The sequence below is a fragment of the Petaurus breviceps genome, unplaced genomic scaffold, assembly GCF_028583685.1.
Source record: "Petaurus breviceps papuanus isolate PSGF00001 unplaced genomic scaffold, PetGlider_PUasm1.0 126, whole genome shotgun sequence".
Classification (NCBI taxonomy): domain Eukaryota; kingdom Metazoa; phylum Chordata; class Mammalia; order Diprotodontia; family Petauridae; genus Petaurus; species Petaurus breviceps.
The window spans coordinates 71,200,257-71,220,013 of NW_027185655.1; the positions used below are offsets into that span (position 1 = coordinate 71,200,257).

Sequence of the window (19,757 nt, forward strand, 5' to 3'; positions counted from 1 at the left end):
CTAATGGATGGTACCCCACCCCAGCTGACCATACCGTACAGGCTCTACAAAAGAAAGGGATGGGAGTGGGTTTAAGACGAAGGAAATGGTGCTTTATTTGCATCATAATTGGCTTCACCTTGTTGATTTCCTTTATCACCTCTTCTGTTTCCATAGCAATGTCAGTGTCCATAGTACAAAATCAAATAGAGCAGGCCCAATATATTCAATACTTAGCCCATAATGTCTCAACAGGTTTTGCCATACAAAGCCTCATTAATAATGAGTTTTACAGGCTTCTTAACAGTCTTAGAGAAAACATTATCAATGTTGGTGATGAGGTTGACCTGTTGGAAGCCATGAAGATGTTTCAGTGTGATTACTGGTACTGCCTTTTATGTGTAACCCACCTCCCTTATAATGAGACCAATGGGTTCCATTACAGTTGGACTGAAATAAAAAAATTATTTGAATGGCTTTTTCCTATCCTCCAACATCACACATGATATAGATCTCCTACACCAACTAGCCTTAGAAGTCAGTCGAGATGCCCAACAAGATTTACTACCTGATAAACATGCCCAAGATATTATAGATTGGTTCTAACACTTAAAGATAAGTTCCTGGTGGACAAATATACAAACTATACTGATAATGTCTGTTTTGTTTTTGATATTACTTAGTTTGCTTCTTTGCATTGTGAAGTATGCAGTAAGTGTTTTTAAATGAATGCTCTATGCCTGGCAACTGTCCCCACCTCATTATCCTTTTCTCTGGGATTTGTGAATACTATATAATATGTAATTGAATGGCTTTTTGATTATGGTAATTATGCCCTTGTTGGTTACCCTCTCATGCAGATGTCTAAAAAATCCCATGCCTTGCAGGACTCATAAGATTTGGCACTCTGCGCCAAACAGGAAAAAGGACTTGTTGGGGCCTGCAACCCCTTAAAGGGCTCCAGGCAGCCCAGCTGAGTTCAGATCTGGAAACAGAGCACTTAGCAGTATGTGCTGATCTTATCTGAGATCAGGGGGCCCTGACCTCTACGAAGTGCTGAGGCATCCATATTGTGTGCTGTCATGCAAAATATCCTGTTACCCTGATGTTTATTCTTGGGGGCAAAGGGTAAGTGAGCAGGAGTATGCAAGCTATTCTGGACACAGTCTCCCTGTTCTCTGATTGGCCCCCTACAATCCCTCACGATCTATCCATGATCTCTGCAAGTGCACTTTGGGAGATTTAAGGGCTGAAGCATGGGGCGGCGAGAGAGGGATGTAACAACATTCCTGTCTTGCCAATAAAGCTGTGCCTTTCTCTATTTCCACTGGCTTGACTTCTCCTTTATGTGAACATACGGGATGTAACCGGATGTGCACCGAAGATCTGGGAGAGGTAAGACTCAGCTAGAAACCCTAGGATCATGACATACATCTGCTGGTTATGAAATTAGTTCCACTGTGGATTTTTAGACAATAATAGATAGCTCATCAAGATGGGAACTAAGAGATCAGCAAGGCATCTTTCACAGTATACTTACCATCCAAGTTATCAAACACAATATTCTAGGAATGCATGATGACTCTATGGAGATTGTCATTGGCCTATACAGATAACTATGTAATCTTCAAATAGTTTTAGAAATAGGTTATTCCTACATTCATTCCTACATTAATTTTAATGTAAAAGAGAAATTTTCATTCTAAAATCATTTTACCAACAATTTCTCCAGCGCTATTTAACATAGGTTAATGGGTATTTTACTACTTCAAACATATGAGAAATTAAAAAATAACATATAAGTGAAATTCTACTTTGAAATCTAGAAATTCTTTTTGTGTTTATTTCATAAAATAGAAATGGGCATTTGATATTTAGTTAGAATATACCATATGACAATTAATTATCTGGAGTTAATTATGAAAATGATGATGAACAGAGGCCAAGCCACTGACTTCAATTTTAAAATTAGCAATATTAATGCCATGAAGAGAATACAGATTGGCTTAAATTCAGAAAACACACACACACACATATATATATATATATAAGAAAATATTGTATTTTGTTTTAGTCAATGCCATTCTAGAGAAATTATAATGGTTCTTGAGGTTTTATATCAATGGAAGTCTATGATTCTATGATATGTGGGACTCTAAAGAAATATTTTCATCTTTGCTTTTTGTTTGTCTGTTTTGGGGGGTTTGGAAGTCATCAGTACTTTTCTATTTTCTACTTAAAGGAAGTTTCCAAATTTGAAAAATAAACCTTCATGAAAATAAATAATTTGATTTCTGAAATTTCTCACATTTTGATATTGAAAGATAATTTGAAGTGTAAGAAGTGACTAACAAGTCAGGGAGTTTCTTTCATTAGAAAGTAGGAGAGCTCCAAACATGGATTGCTAGCTGATATATAATATTTTAGAATTGGAAGTTATATTCAAGCTAACTTTAAAAACTGTTCTATTCGATTCAAAATATACTGATGTTGAACTCAATTTTTGACTGGCACATGTCATCAGGAGAAGAAAGAAATGCTCAAAAATGATAAAGAAATCAGGGAAAGAATTCAGGTAGTAGAAAATCAAAACATGCACACACACACACACACACACACACACACTTCTAGTAAATCACTTAAAGGAAGAGAAAAGCAGAAGTGAGTGATGAAACTAAAGAGCCTTAGCCAAGTTCAAAGTATCTTTCTATGTTATTCAAAACATTAATTATATGAGATGTAACTTTAGATAAATAGAATAAGAAAGTGTACAAGAGGGAAACAAGTCCACTTTTTTCCCCTGCCCTTTAACTACGGTTCTTAAAGGCCAAATGTCTAATTACTTGTGAAGTGTTTGAGAGTAGTAGAATGTAACCTTCTTAGATGCTGGACTACTTCTTCTCTATTTCTATATCCCCTGTATTTGCCATCAACACCATAATTTGGGTGCAACTGAGGGACATTACTTCAGGCTTAAGGGAGACATTTTTTTAAGCAATTGGGGTTAAGTAACTTGCTCAAGGTTACACGGCCAGGATTTTCTGAGTGTGTGCTAAGTATCTGAGCCTGGATTTGATCCCCCAGGTCATCCCCACACTGGGGCCGGTGCTCTTACTCACTGGGCTACCTAGCCACCCCAACATTTTTTTAAAATCTCTAATCTATTGGTCCCATTCTTTGTGGTCCTTCTGGGGGCCCACTCACTCCACCAGCATATTCCCATTTATTTGCTCAGTCATCCGTAAAATCCTTCTGGGATTTGCCCAGGATAGTTGAGTTTCACTTTCCCTATAACCTGAATTAACGTGCTTTGAACACCAGGCCCCTTTACTACAGTTCTGCCTTCCAAAGTACTTTGTATAGAGTATATGCTTAATATTTGTTTGTTGAACTGATTAAAATATTGTATTGTGTTTGCTTATACATATGTGCTGTATTTTACTGCATAACTGTCACAGATTTTATACCATTTTTTTTTTTGCAAAAAGTAGATCATGACAATTACATGAAGCTTTTAAAATTTTGTGCTGGTAACACTTAAAAGTAATTTACTACCAAGCTGTCATGGTGCAAGATTAGGATGTAGGGAATACTTGTGAATATACATTAAAACTGAATCCTGACAATGTACATGCACTGAAAATTCAAGGCTCATGTCTCACAATATGTGAGAGGTAAATGCATATCCATGTGCCACCAGTGAATGCATTGCTGCTGTTGACTTTTTAAGCAGTGTGATGGGTAGAATTATGCAATGTGATGATTATGTGATGAAAAAAATTGTGTGACGATTATGTGGTTAAATAATGGTGTATTTTTTCCCTGGAAGAATGTGCATTCCTTAAGGGTAAGTAATCATTTTTTCTTTGCATTCTCAAAACTGGACACAGTATTTGGCATTATAATATGTGTTTAATATTCTCCTTGTCCTTCATGAATAATAATTACTAATATTTTATAGCACTATAAAGATCACTAAGCATTATTATTTACCTACATTATGTCATTAGCTTCATAAAACAGCACTATTAATTAAAGACTACAATGTGAATGAATATGAATACAAATGAATGAAGTAGGGCAATGTATCACACTGCAGTGGAGAGCATATTGGGATTGGAGTCAGGAAGACGTCTCTGAAATTTACTATTCAAATGCCCACTATCAAGTTACTAAACTTATAATCAATTTTCTAATCTTTAAAATGGTGTAACTCCAAGCAGAGTAGGGATTTTTGTTGTTTTTCTTGATTGAGTTTTAGCCAATCAAGTGACTTTGATTGAGCCTTGCCTTTGAATGAATCAAGAGAGTCTTTTATTGGAAATAGTATATATTGTATTGCTTGAAGGGAGTGGACAGAGAAGAAAGGGGAGCACAGCTGAGAGAGTGAAGAGAGTATGAGTGGCTAGGGGAACTTGCTAGTGGAGAAGCCTTACAGAAAGAAGGTTTGTGATGTTGACATTCCATCTGTTGATCCATGTTAATTTATCAGACAAAAGCCCTGTCTGTTGAGCTGAAGAGCGGAAATCTATTCACAGGAAGGAAGCTTAGGTTAAACCCCCTTTTAAGGGCTGTTAAAGTGAATTGAGATGATGGCATTGGTAATGTGCATAAATATTTTTGTAGCCCTATTAAGCTTTGTTTTCCTGGAAACAGAAGCTGCAAAGAGAAACCCCTGGATCCTGCTGTTGTGCAGGAGCTCAGAGTGGAGCAGTCTCCATGAAATGAGGAGTAGAGAGCAGCCTGAATATGAATCCATGTGAGATTCATGAGTGGTCAGCGCATAAAGGAAGAATCATGGGGTTTGGAAGTCAGCCTTAAGATGAGAGAGGACTTTACTTGGACACTGTGTATTGATTGAAGCGATTATAACTTATTGTGACCTAGGGGTGGATGGTGTTCATATTTTCTTCTATCCCTTAAGGATGATATGTTGTGCTAGGGAAGATCCTGGCCTGGGACTCTCTGCTTGTATAAACAAGTATTTGGGGGAATGTTACTGAATGCAATAATATATGCTATGTCCCATGTGACATACTGATTATATGATATTAGATTTTATGTTTTGCTTAAGGATGTTGCTATGGATGTTATGCTTCATTGAACAATGTTTAGTTTAGTTATGAATAAAGAGAGTTCATCATACTCTGGGATTCAACCCTTAAAATTATTCACAGCAGCAGCCCTCAGGTATGCTGCCATGATTGGCATTACAAATGAGTACTGAGGGACATACGGGAAATGGTATATATCAGTTGTTCTTCCAAATTCATATACATTTCATAGTTAATTTGTTATCTCTCTTTAGACTCTTAAATAAAGGGGATATAAAGATTTGTCTTAGGAAAATATTCCCTTAGCACAAGTATAAAAAATTTTCACTGGGCTTTATAATAAAGGAATCAGGTACTCTGGAGGATTTCTGCTTTTATTCACATTTATCTAACAGGTTTTATTGTCCCAATGGATATCTATTCAAAAGCAGCACTAACAAATAATCTACCCAAATTAATGCAAAGTCACAGGTGACATACAAAAATGTGCTGGAAGTCTGATATACACTCTGTACCTTATATAAAAAAAAAAACCTAAGGCTCACTTGTTCTTAGCAACCACTATCGGATTAATAGGCTTTATGGAAAGAACTATCTTATATTGTATACTCATGCCTGGTTTGAAGGGTGTGTGTGTGTGTGTGTGTGTGTGTGTGTGTGTGTGTGTGTGTGTGTGTGTGAAGTGAATTGTCCCTCCTCTTTTATATTCAAAGCAAAGTATTCCACATGACCATTGAAAAGTCCACCTATAATTTTCAGGAAAATTTGAACTTTTCTCTGCTGAATACATTTCTGTGTGCAATGTGATCAATGGGGAAATGAGCTCAAAACTTCACTAGGAAAATCTCCTTATTTACCACTATCTTCTTTGTCAAAGAATGTTGTTTTAAAGAATTGGGTGACAGCCAATTAGATAATAGAGAATGGTTTTTAATATGGATTAACTGCTCATAAGGAAGACCTTTACCAGAGGCCTATTTCATACTGGTAAGTGGGAAAATGGATATGTTTACTAATTTAAATTGTTTTTAAAATATCCTCCCTTTATCTAAACAATAGGAACCAAAATCTCATCTAGTTTTTTTTTTTTTTTTTTGAGAGAGAGGCAGGCAAGGCAATTGGGGTTAGATGACTTGCCCAAAGTCACACAGCTACTAAGTGTGTCAGGTATCTGAGGCCGGATTTAAACGCAGGTCCTCATGAGTCCATGGCCGGTGATCTATTCACTGTGCCTCCTAGATGCCCCCTCATCTTTATTAAAAAAAGATTGTTTTTATGCCCTGAATATCAATCAGAGGTGAATTTACCTTATTCTTCAGCAGGTTCCTATTTTTAATAGATACACTACAATTACATGATGATAAAAATTACTAGGAAAATATACAAACAACAAAGATATGCATAGAATTGCCTGGGTAGCAACCCAATTGGACTTTTTTTTTCCAATTTATTTATTTATTTTTAGTTTTCAACTTTCATTTTGTAACAGCAAGCACCCCAAGGATCCTGCTTTGCTGCTCAGTTCTTATCTTTTCCTGTGGCTGAATTCTGAACTCCTGGGTTCCTTCTCCTTCCGCAGGTGGCAGCCGCTCCTGGCTTCTGCCCAGGTCCTGATGCAGGCAGCTCACCATTCCTGCTCTCAGCTCAGCAAAGTCTGCATGCAGGCCATTCTTCTCTCCTGCTCCATGGCTCCACAGAGTCACAGCTACCACAACTGGGAAACAAACAATTATCCCAGTCCCCATACTTTCCTTTTACTCTGCAGATCCTGTTCGTGATGCCATTTTGTAGCAGCAAGCACCCCAAGTGTCCTCAGGGTTTGCTGCCAACACAGGTTCTTGGATCTGCTTTGATAAATGAAAGCAACTCAAAATGGGTTAACAAGCTTACTTTAACTAGTCAGATATGTATTGTTCACCTAGTTCAGGGGAAAAAGGTCAGCACCCCGAACTTCAAAGTATACAGACAGAATTATCAAGACAAAAATAGGTCAAGTAGACAGATTTCCAAACTGTCCAACCATTACATCCATACCAAACAACATCTGGGTTTCAAAGCTGGGGGGCTCTGGACAACGGCTTTCCAGAGTTTCATCTGATCAAATCACAGAACACTTCTCAAAGTGAGCCCCAAAACAAAGCTACACATCAGGGGTTATATAGCCTTCTCCTGGCTCAGAGAATGTAACAACCTTTTGGACCCACTGGCCAATCAAAAAGTATCTACTGAAAAACAAGCCTCCTACCCCAGGCTCCATGTGCACTTTAGCCTAGGGGCAGGGAAGATCTTTAAATTTACATTCCCATTATACATTTCCACCAGATTTTGAGTTACAAATTTTTCTCCCCATCTTTCCTCTACCCCTACACCAAAATAGCAAGCCTATTGAATACCCCTTCCCTCAATTTGTTCTGTCATATCCTCCCCCCATTTCTCCCCTAACTTTCTAGTAGGGAGACATGGAATTCTATACCCCAGTGCCTGTATATCTTATTCCCCAGTTGACTGTAAAAAAACAATTATTTTTAACATTTATTCTTGAAACTTTGAGTTCCAGATTTTTTTCCCTTCCTCCCTCCTCACCCAACCCTACTGGGAAGATAAGCAATTCAATATAGGTTGCACATATGTAGTTTTGCAAAACTTTTCCATAGTAGATATATCGTGAAAGACTAACTGTATTTCCCTCCATCCTATCCTGACCCCAAATTATTCTAATTTCTCCTTTGACCCTATCCCTTTTCAAAAGTGTTTCCTTCTAACTACCTTCTCCCACAATCTGCCCTCTCTTCTAGCATCCCCCCTTTGCCCCCTATTTTCCTGTAGGGTAAGATACCCAATTAAGTGTGTATGATATTCCCTCCTTAAACCAAATTCAATGAGAGTAAGTTTGACCCATTCCCTTTCACCTTTCTGCTCTTTCCCTCCATTGTAACAGTTTTTGCTTGCCTCTTTTATATGAGAAATTTACCCTCTCCCTTTCTCCTTCTGCCAATAAATTCCTCTCTCACCTCTTACTTTTAATTTTTTAGATATCAATCCTTCGTATTCAACTCATCCTATGCCCTCTGTCTATTTATACATATACATACATATGCCCACACTCACATATATATTTATATACACATACACGTTCCTATACATACATACATACATATATATATACACATGTACATATATATGTATATATATACACACACACACACATGTACATTCCCTTCAACTATCCTCATACTAAGAAAAGTCTTTTGAGTTACAATTATCATTTTTTACATGTAGGAATGTAAATAGTTCAACTTTAATAAGTTTCTTATGATTTCTTTTTTCCTGTTTACCTTCTCATGCTTCTCTTGCTTCTTGTATTTGAAATTCAAGTTTTCTGTTCAGTTCTGGTATTTTCATTTAACAATGCTTGAAAGTCCTCTATTTCCCTGAATGACCATATTTTCCCCGGAAGCATTATAATCAGTTTTGCTGGATAGGTGATTCTTGGTTTCAATCCTAGTTCCTTTGACCTCTGGAATATCATATTCCAAGCCCTTTGACCCCTTAATGTAGAAGCTGCTAGGTCTTGTGTTACCCTGATTGTGTTCCCACAATACTCAAATTATTTCTTCCTGACTGCTTGCAGTATTTTCTCCTTGACCTGGGAATTCTGGGATTTGGATATAATATCCTAGGAGTTTTCTTTATGGGATCTTTTTCAAGAGGTGATTGGTGAATTCCTTCAATTTCTATTTTACCCTCTGGTTCTAGAATACCAGGGCAGTTTTGCTTTATAATTTCTTGAAAGATGGTATCTAGGCTCTTTTTTTGATCATGGCTTCAGGTAGTACACCAATTGGACTTTTAAAAGGTTGAATTTAGATTAGGAGAATTTAGAAGTGTAGAGAAGTTCAGGGGTCTCCTGGCCCCAGTCTCCCTGGCCCCCACCATCTCTTATATAAACATCTGTAAGGTTACAGGGCAGATAAGCAGGAGGACATGTAATCTTGTTTGTTTATGCTTCCGGACATGGTCATCTGATCTTGCCCTAATAAATACATAATCTTAAGCAAGGGTAAATAGTAAACAAGATCAAAAGAGTGTCCTTGTACATTGTCTGCATTCTTTTGGGTCATGTAGACCTTCTGCTGGGGGGCATGTAAACTCTGTGAGCCCCTTGTATCTTCCAGTTTGTATGGAATGGTTCTGTAATGAACAGACTATTGAATATACCCATCTCATTACTCTCACCACTTGCTAGCCCACTAACTGTGCTGGCCACAGCATAGCAGGTTACTTAAAATAAAACAAATGGTGAATGGATTTTAATGCAATGATTTCTACAATTTTATTTCAATAGTTATTCCAATATATTGTTTGCTTTTCTAAAGCAAATCTGTATTTATGTATGTATATACACATACACACATATATAATTGATTTTTTGAAAAAATTCAAAATATCTCACTTTTTCTTCTTTTTAGTGCTACTATGAAGGGTCAGAAATCCTGATATTTTAAGATATCCAAACTTTTTGTCACAGTCAAAAATATTTTGCATCATGTTATTTTCTTTTTTAATTTGTATTATGGAACAAAATATCAAGAATCACATTTTAACATAAAAAGAACAGCAAAAGAATATGACAATATGAAAATGTGAACTTTTGTATAGTTTTGAAGTACAAATATTAAATTTATCCTGATAATGATTATACTCATCTAGTTATATGCCCCCCTTTGAAATTCCTTCTTCACCATATTTTTCCAAATATTTTCTTGACATCCTTTTGCTTTTTCTTTTGCATCAATATCTCTACCTACCAATGCCTCTACATATGCCCTTGATCCTATATCTCCAGTCTTCTACAGATAGATTGGCTTCTCAAAGATCTTTTCTCTAACTCTAATCATCACCTTTCTGCCAGGGATTGGTGGCCTTCCTGTAGCCTTAAACAACAACAACAGCACACCTCACTTTAGGATGCAATCAAAAATCTATTTCTCACAAGGCAATCTCTTTAAGGTTAGGGTTATGGCTAGGGCTACGATTAGTATTTAGGTTTAGGTTAAGGATTAGGGTTACTTGCTTTTGTGTTGCCTGTGCCTGAAGTATACTTTCTCATCACATGATTCAAATAATAACTCATTTACTTCAAGGTACAGCTTTAGTACCACCTTCTATCCAAAATCTTTCCTTATCTCCCAAGTGTTCTTTTCCCTAATTATCTTGCATTTACCAATCTTGTATACTGTTTTTATTTCGGCAAATATTTTCCCTTATATGTGAAAATTTTTCACACCCATTTTTTAAAATTTTGAGCTCCATGCTATTTTTCTCCTTTCTTCCCATCTCCCTTCTTGAAAGGGCAAACATTTGATATGGGTTATACATGGGATATCTGGAAAAGCATATTTCCATATTAGCCATGTTGTGGAAAAAAACACAAACAATATGAAACAATAAAAATAAAGTGGAAAAAAGTATGCTTCACTTTACATTAAGAGTTCACCAGTTTTCTCTCTGGAGGTGGCTAGCATCTTACATCACAGTTCTTCAGAATTTTCTTGGGTTATTTCTTTAATCAGAGTAGCTAAGTCTTTTCATTCTTAGAATATTGCTCTTAATATGCACATTGTTCTCCTGGTTGTGATCTCTTCACTTTGCATGCATTCATATAAATATTATACTTACTTAATATTCATTCTGCAAATATTTATATATGTATATGTGATATCCCCCAATCAAATGTAACACTCAAGAATAGGCACTATGTCAGTTTTTAAAATTCATATTCCCAAGCATCACAAACAGTACCAGGCACAAAGTTCTTTAATAAAAGCTTGTTTTTTTTTCTTACAGTGTTGATTTATTTTTAAAAAAACTGTCTTTTGTGTCCTTTGATAATGTATACATTGGGGAATGAATATTTATCTTCTATCTAGAAAAATACCCTTTAAATCCTGAATAGTAAGTAGCAATTTTTCCTGCTTCATTTCCCTTTGAATTTTTATTATCAGTTTTGTTTCTATAAAATCTTTTCAATATGATATAATGTAATCAAAATTGTACAAGTTATCTCACATGAAGAGTGCTATTGTGCGTTTGATCAAGAACTTCACTTTTCACCTCTAACCTTATTTATAGTTATGAAAGGTAGCTCCTTCTCTCTCTCTTTTTATTTTATAGGGAGATGATAAAACCTTTATATTTAATCATATATGTATTTGGAGCTTATGATATAAAAATATCAGTTAAAACCAATTTCTGCCTGAGTGCTTTCCATTTTGCCCATCATTTTTTAAATAGTGAATCTTTATCACATTATTTGGTGCTCTTGTATTCATTAATCATTATGCTGTTATATTTTGATGATTTATTCAGGGTTTTACTTACCTTATTTGTTCCATTGATTGTTTTTTGTTTTACCCTGGTAATTTATTGAACTAATTGATTCAATTAATTTTAGAAAAATAATCAACTATAAATTCCAAATATCACTATTCATGTTTGGTTTTTACCTGTGCTTATTTCTTTCCTTTTTCTTTTCATATTTCTAAAGCTAGCATTTACAGAATTATATCAAATAATAGTGGTGACAACATACATCACTGTCTTTCCCCTGATTTTACTGGAAAGAAATATTTTTTCTTTATAGGAAATGCAAGATTTTGCTTTTTTGTAGATACTATTTAATGTCAGGAAGTATTGATTCATATGCTTTTTAATGTTTTTTTAACACATAGGTGGTGTATTTTGTTAAAACATTATTGTGTCTCGTTGACATTAATATGGTCTAATATATTAATAGTTCACTATTATTATCTCACTCTTACATTACTAATATCAATCCAAACTTACTCATAATGCTCTTAGAGATCATTAATATCCTAAGTTGGCTCTGTCCCTCTGCTTGTAGAAATGGGGGGGGGGGATCCTCTCAAAGCCTCCCTTCAAAAAGGTCCAGAAGCCTACTCAGCTCTTCATTTCCCACCAGCTGTATTGCTAAAGTTCAACTCCAACATCACCATGTTCATTTCCTTATCATTCCATCACCACTACCTTCTTTACTTTTCAATTTCCTTTTCCTGTGTTTTCTTCCCCATTAGATTGACAGATCCTTGAGGGATATCTTTCTTTCCTTAATTTGTTTCCCCAGTTCTTAAACAGTGCCCAGCAGAGAGTAAGCATTTGATGGATATTTATTGTATTGTATTTAAAATATACTTATTTTTAATTTTCAACATTCACTTTCAGAAGATTTTGAGTTTTAAATTTTCCCCCTCCCCAGGATGACATGGAGGCCACACATGTACAATCATGTTAAATACATTTCCACATTTCTCAGGTTGTTAAGAAGAGAACAAAAGGAAAAAACAACAACAACAAAAAACAAGAACAAAAAAAGAAAATAGTATGCTACAATCTACATTCAGATTTCATAGTTCTTTTTTTAGGAGTGGACAGAATTTTCTTTTATGAGTCTTCTGGGATTGTCTTTGATCATTGCATTGATGAGAAGAGCTGTTTATCAAAGTTGGTCATTTCACAATGTTGCTATTGTTGTGTACAATGTTTTCCTGGTTCTGCTCATTTCACTCAGCATCAGTTCATGCACATCTTTCCAGGTTTTTTTGAAGTCTTCCTACTCTTCATTTCTCATGGAAAAATAGTATTCTATTACATTCACATACCAAAATTTGTCTAGCCATTCCCCAATTGATAGGCATTCCCTCAATGTCCAATTCTTGACCACCACAAAAAAGAGCTGCTATCAATATTTTTGTACCTATTGGTCCTTTCCCATTTTTATAATCTCTGTGGCATACAGATCTGGAAGTGGTATTGCTGAATCAAAGGGTATGCACAGATTTATAGCCCTTTGGCATTGTTCCAAATTGCTCTTCAGAATGGTTGGATCAGTTCACAACTCCACCAACAATGCATTAATGTTCTGATTTTCCCACTTGTTCTCCAACACTTATCATTTCCCTTTTCTGTCTTATTAGTCAGTCTAAGTTATATGGGGTACTACCTCAGAATTGTTTTAATTAGTATTCCTCCAATCAATAGTGATTTAGAGCATTCTTTCATATGACTATACAAAGTTTTAATTTCTTCCTCTGAAAACTTTCTGTTCATATACTTTGATCACTTATCAATGGGCAAATTTCTTATAAATTTGACTCATTTGTCTATATGTTTTGGGAATGTGGCTTTTATCAGAGACACTGGCCATAAAAATTGTTTCCAGGCTTTCTGCTTTTTTTTCTAATCTTGGTTACAATGGCTTTTTTAATTAAAAAAATCATTCTTTTCTCTTTTAATTTTAATTTAATGTGATCACAATTACCCATTTTGAATTTCATAATGTTCTCAATCTGTCCTTTTGTCATAAATTCTTCCCTTCTCCATAGGTTAAAGGGAAACTATTCTTTCCTGTCCAAATTTGTTTATAGTATCACCATTTATGGATAAATTGTGTACCCATTTTGATTTTATCTTGGTATACAGTGAAAAATGTTGGTCTATGCCTAGTTTCTGCCATAGTCTTTGAGTTTCCCAGCAGATTTTGTCAAATAGTGAGTTCTTATCTCAGAAGCTAGAGTCTTTGGGTTTGTCAAAAATAGATTACTATAGTCACTGACTACTATATCTTCTATACCTAATCCATTTCACTGATCCATCACTCTATTTCTTAGCAATGACCAAGTAGTTTTGATTATTGCTGCTTTATAATACAATTTACATGGTTAGGCCACCTTTCCATGAATTCATTTGATATTCTGGATCTTTTGTTCTTCCAGATGAATTTTGTTCTTATATTTTTAACTATAAAATTTTTTTTGGTAGTTTGACTGTTAAGTAAATTGATTTAGGTAGAATTGTCATTTTTATTATAGTACCTTGGCCTACCCAAGAGCAATTAATGTTTTTTCCAATTATTTAGATCTGACTTTATTTGTGTGAAAAGTGTTTTGTAATTGTGTTCAAATAGTTCCTGGTTTTGTCTTGGCAGGTAGACTATCAAATGTTTTATATTGTTTATAGTTACTTTAAATCGAATTTCTCTTTCTATCTCTTCTTGTTGGGCTTTGTTTTATGTATATATGTATATGTATGTATGTATATGTATATTTATATATGTATATATATGTTGATGATTTTATATCCTGTTTATTTTGTATCCTGTAGCTCTGTTAAAGTTGTTAATTATTTCAGGAGTTTTTTAGTTGATTCTCTAGGATTCTTTAAGCATACCATCATATCATCTGCAAAGAATGATGGCTTTGTTTCTTATTTGCCTGTCCTAATTCCTTCAGTTTCTTTTTCTAGGTTGAACTTCCACCCTCTCACTGAATCCAAACTTCACAGAACAAATCTCCTTAATAAAAAGATTTGTTCTGTGAAGTTTGGATTCAGTCAAAAGGCTGCATTTAGGAACCTAGAGGGCCACATGTGACCTTGAGGCCACAGATTCCCCATCCCTGATTTATTCATTTTTAATTGCACAAATGGCTTTCTAGGTTTCTTCTCCTTCTTCTTTCTTCTTCTTCTTCTTCTTCTTCTTCTTCTTCTTCTTCTTCTTCTTCTTCTTCTTCTTCTTCTTCTTCTTCTTCTTCTTCTTCTTCTTCTTTCTCCCTCTTCCTCTTCCTCCTCCTCCTCCTCTTCTTCTTCTTCTTTTTCTTTTGCTTTTAGGAGAAGGAAAGATAGGGCAATTGGAGTTAAGTGAGTTGCCCAAGGTCACAGGGCTAGTTTTTGTGTGTGTGCATGTGTGTGTTAAGGGTCTGAGGCATGATTTGAACTCAGGTCCTCCTGACTCCAGGGCCAGCCCCATAGGTTTCTTGTTTTCTAATTTTGCATTTCAAACAGTATATTGAGCTTGTGTCTGTTCATCAGGATTATGTGAAAATCCTCTTTAAATTAATCCATTTTTCTTTGTATTATTATACTCAGTTTTGCAAGATAAGTTATAATTAGTTGGAAGTCCTTTTTGTCTTTTGGAATATTGTATTTAATGATTTTATTTTCTTTATAATAATTAAAACTTGATATTATATGAACCTAACTGTGGTTCCTTGGTACTTGAAGACACTTTTCCCCTTCTTTATTACATTACTATAGAATATTTTTTTCTTTTACTTTTATTATTTGTTCAATTAAGATGCATTTATTTTTTGTCCCTCCACCTGCCAATGAATAAACACACAAAAAAAATCCTTATAATAATGCATAGTCAAGCAAAGCAAATTCCTTCTTTGGCCATCTCTAAAAACATATGCTACATTTTATTTTGAGTCTATCACTTCTCTGTCAGGAGGTTTCATGTTTCATCTTTGATCTGTTGAAATTATTATTTGTCAGGGGTGGTGCGCAGAGGCCCAGAAAAGGCCTGATCAATGTGGAGGCAAGTTGATACACCAATTGCAAAGGCTACTGCCAGGCCAATCACTGCAGGGTTGGGATCTGACAGAGCTTTTGTAAGAGTCAAATGCAGGGTCCCTGGCAGTGGCACCAGCTACTCCTGGGACTACCAACCCACAGTCTGGAAATTTAAAAAGCCCCTATTTGAACGTCCAGGGACTAGGATGGCAGAGTGACCCCCAGCTTCTCCAATCCCCACCTCTGACCCTGAAAACACAGAAATTATTGGCCCAGAGCAAAACTTTAAACAGTAAAGGCTTAGGAACCCTACAGGAACGACGTGGCTAAGGCGCTGCCTCAAAATGGGTAAAAAAACAGACAACAAAGACAAAGACTCTAGAATCCTATTATTGTGAGACAGAGAAACTCAATTCAGAAGGAGACAGTATTGATTCCACACTCACAGCTGAAGCCTCAACAGGGAACTGGTCTCAAGCACAGAAAGCATTCTTAAATGAGCTCAAAAAGAACTTTGAAAACCAAATTAGAGAGGTAGAAGTTAAAATGAATAATTCATTTAAAATCAAAATTGCAATATTAGAAAAATCATTACAATGAAGAAAACAGCTCCTTAGAAAGAAAAATGTGTAAACTAAAAATGAAATCTGAATATATGGAAAAGAGGCTTCAAAAACTAACTGAGGAAAATAATTCACTAAAAATTAGAATCAACCAAATTGAAGCTAATGACCATAAGAGGAACCAAGAATAAGTCAAACAAAATGTCAAGAATGAAAAATTAGAAAAAGAGGTAAAATATCTCAATGGAAAAATAACTGATCTGGAAAACAAATCTAGGAGAGAGAATCTGAGAATTATAGGTCTACCAGAAAATCACGGTGAAAAAATGAGCCTGGACAACATCTTCCAAGAGCTCATCAAGGAAAACTACCCTGAGATCCTAGAAGCAGAGGATAAAATAGAAATTGAGAGGAATATACCTTCTTCCCAGTGATACATAGCACATATACAAAAATTGACCATGTACTAGGACATAAAAACCTCACAATTCAATGCAGAAAGGCAGAAATATCAAATGTATCCTTCTCAAATCATGACACAATAAAACTTATATGTAATAAAGGGTCATGGAAGGATAGACCAAAAACTAAGGAAAAACATTAGGAAACTAAATTACTTAAACCTAAAGAATGAATGGGTCAAACAAGAAAGTATAAAAACAATCAGCAACTTTACTCAAGAGAATGACAATAATGAGACAACATACCAAAACTTGTGGGATACAGTAAAAGCAGTTCTTAGAGGAAGTTTTATATCCCTGAATACATACATAAATAAAATAGAGAAAAATGGAGGTCAATAAATTGGGCATGCAACTGAAAAAGCTAGAAAAAGAACAAATTGAAAATCTGCAATTAAATACTAAATTAGAAATAATGAAAACCAATGGAATTGAATTTAAGAAAATTATTGAATTAATAAATATATCTAAGAGCACGTATTATGAAAAATAACAATAAAATTGATAGACCTTTAGTCAACATGATAAAAAAAGAAAGAAAGAAACCAAATAATGCAAAGGGTGAATCTACCTCCAATGAAGAGGAAATTAAAATAATAATTAGGAATTATTTTGCCCAGTTATATGCACATAAATTTGACAATGCTAGTGAAATGGATGAATATTTATGAAAATATAACTTGCCCAGACTAATTGAAGAGGAAGTAAACTACTTAAATAACCCCATCTCAGAAAAAGAAAGTGAACAAGCCATCAATGAACTCCCTAGGAAAAAATCTCCAGGGCCAGATGGTTTTACTACCAAATATTTAAAGAACAATTGACTCCAAAATTTACAAAATATTTGGGAAAATTGGAGAAGAAGGAGTCCTACCAAATTCTTTTTATGACACAAATATGGTACTGATACCTAAATCAGGAAGAGACAAAACAGAGAAAGAAAATTACAAAATAATTTCCCTTATGAATATAGATTCAAAAATTCTACATAAGATATGAGCAAAAAAGACTAAAGGAACTCATCATGACAATAATACACTGTGATCAGGTAGGATTTATTTCAGGAATGCAAGGGTGGTTTAATATCAGGAAAACTATCAGTTTAATTGATCAGAGCAACAACAAAACTAGCAGAAACCATATGATTATCTCAATAGATGCAGAAAAGGCTTTTGACAAAATACAACATCCATTCCTATTAAAAACACTAGAAAGTATAGGAATCAATGGATTATTCCTTAAAATAATAAGTATCATCTATGTAAAACCATCAGCAAGTATATGTAACAGGGATAAGCTAGAAGCATTTCCAATAAGAACAGGGGTGAAAGAAAGATGTTCACTATCACCCCCTTATTCAATTTGGTATGAGAAATGTTAGCAGTAGAAATGAGAAGAAAAAGAAATTGAAGGAATCAAATTAGGCAAAGAAGACACTAAGCTATCACTCTTTGCAGATGATATGATGATATACTTAGAGAATCCTAAAGAATCAAATAAAAAACTACTTGAAATAATAAAAAAAATTGCGAAATTTGCAGGATATAAAATAAACCCACAAAGTCCTTGGCATTCCTATATATCTCTAACAAAATCCAACAGCAAGAGATAGAAAGAGAAATCCCATTTAAAGTTAGTGTAGACATTATAAAATATTTAGGAATCTACCTGCCAAAACAAACCCAAGACTTATATGAACACAATTACAAAACACTTTTCACCCAAATAAAGTCAGATCTAACTAATTGCAAAAACATCAATTACTCATGGCTGGGTTGAGCTAATATAATAAAAATGACAATTTTACCTAAATTAAATTACATATTTAGTGCCATACCAGTCAATCTACCAAAAATTTACTTTGTAGAGCTAGAAAAAGCAGTAGCAAAATTCATTTGGAAGAACAAAAGTTCCAGAATATCAAGGGAATTAATGAAAAGAAATGCTATAGAAGGTGGCCTAGCCATACCAGATTTTATCTGTATTGTAAAGCAGCGGTCATCAAAACTGCTTGGTACTGTCTGAGGAATAGAGTAGTGAACCAATGGAATATATTGGGTACACGATACTTACCAACCAATCACTATTGGTTAGTTTGATAAACCCAAAGACCCCAGTTTTGGGGATAAGAACTATTTGACAAAAACTACTGGGAAAACTGGAACATAGTATGGGAGAAATTGAGCATAGACAATATCTAATACCGTACACCAAAATAAAGTCAAAATGGGTGCATGATCTAGGTATAAAGATTGATACTGTAAGCAACCTGGGAGAGCAAGGAATAGTTTACCTGTCAGTTGTATGGAGAGGGAAATACTTTATGATGAAACAAGAGTTAAAGAGCATTATAAAATGCAAAATGGATAATTTTGATTACATTAAATTAAGTGGAAAATTGGGAAAGAATTTTTACAAGCAATGTCTCTGATAAAGGCCTCATTTCTAAAATATACAAGGAATTCAGTCAAATCTATAAGAATATAAGACACTCCCCAATTGATAAATGGTCAAAGGATATGAACAGGCAGTTCTCAGAAGATGAAATCAAAGTTATCTATAAGCATATGAAAAATATTATAAATCACTAGTGATTAGAGAAATGCAAATCAAAATAACTCTGAGGTACCACATCTCACCAGCCAGATTAATTAAGATGACAAAACAGGAAAATGATAAATGCTGGGGAGGTATGGAAAAATTGCAACACTAATGCATTGTTGGTGGAGTTGCGAACTGATCCAGCCATTCTGGAGAACAATGTGGAACTATACCCAAAGGGCTATAAATAAGTTCATACCCTTTGACCCAGCAATGCCACTTCTAGGATATATCCCAAAGAGATAAGAGAATTGGGGGGAGGAAATGTATGTACAAAAATATTTATAGTGGCTCTTTTTGTGGAGGCAAAGAATTGGAAATCAAGAGGATGCCCATCAATTGGGGAATGGCTAAACAAGTTGTGCTATATGAATATAATGGAATACTGCTGTGCTATAAGAAATGAGGAGCAGATGGACTTCACAATAACCTGGAGAGACTTATATAAACGGATGCTTAGTGAGAAGAGCAGAACCAGGAGAAATCTCTTCACTGTCACAGACACAATGTATTGTGATGACTAACTTCAATAGACTGGGCTCCTGTCAGCAATGTAAGGTGATATGACAACTCCAAAGGACTCATTATCCAAAGAGATACCCACATCTAGAGAAAGAGATGCAGAGTATGAATGCAGATCAAAACAAACTGTTTGATAAACCCAAAGACCCCAGTTTTGGGGATAAGAATGCACTATTTGACAAAAACTACTGGGAAAAATGGAACATAGT

At 34.9% G+C, this 19,757-nt stretch overlaps 1 long non-coding RNA gene across 2 annotated transcripts in view; it reads left to right on the top strand.

Moving 5' to 3' along the window:
• The first annotated feature begins 962 nt into the window (after positions 1-962).
• Positions 963-19,757, top strand: part of LOC138167997 (uncharacterized) — a 65,951-nt gene continuing 47,156 nt past the window's right edge. For both annotated transcript variants that reach the window (XR_011170016.1, XR_011170015.1), the window contains exon 1: positions 963-1,374. This is a non-coding gene — a long non-coding RNA (uncharacterized lncRNA). The remainder of the gene's footprint in view (positions 1,375-19,757) is intronic.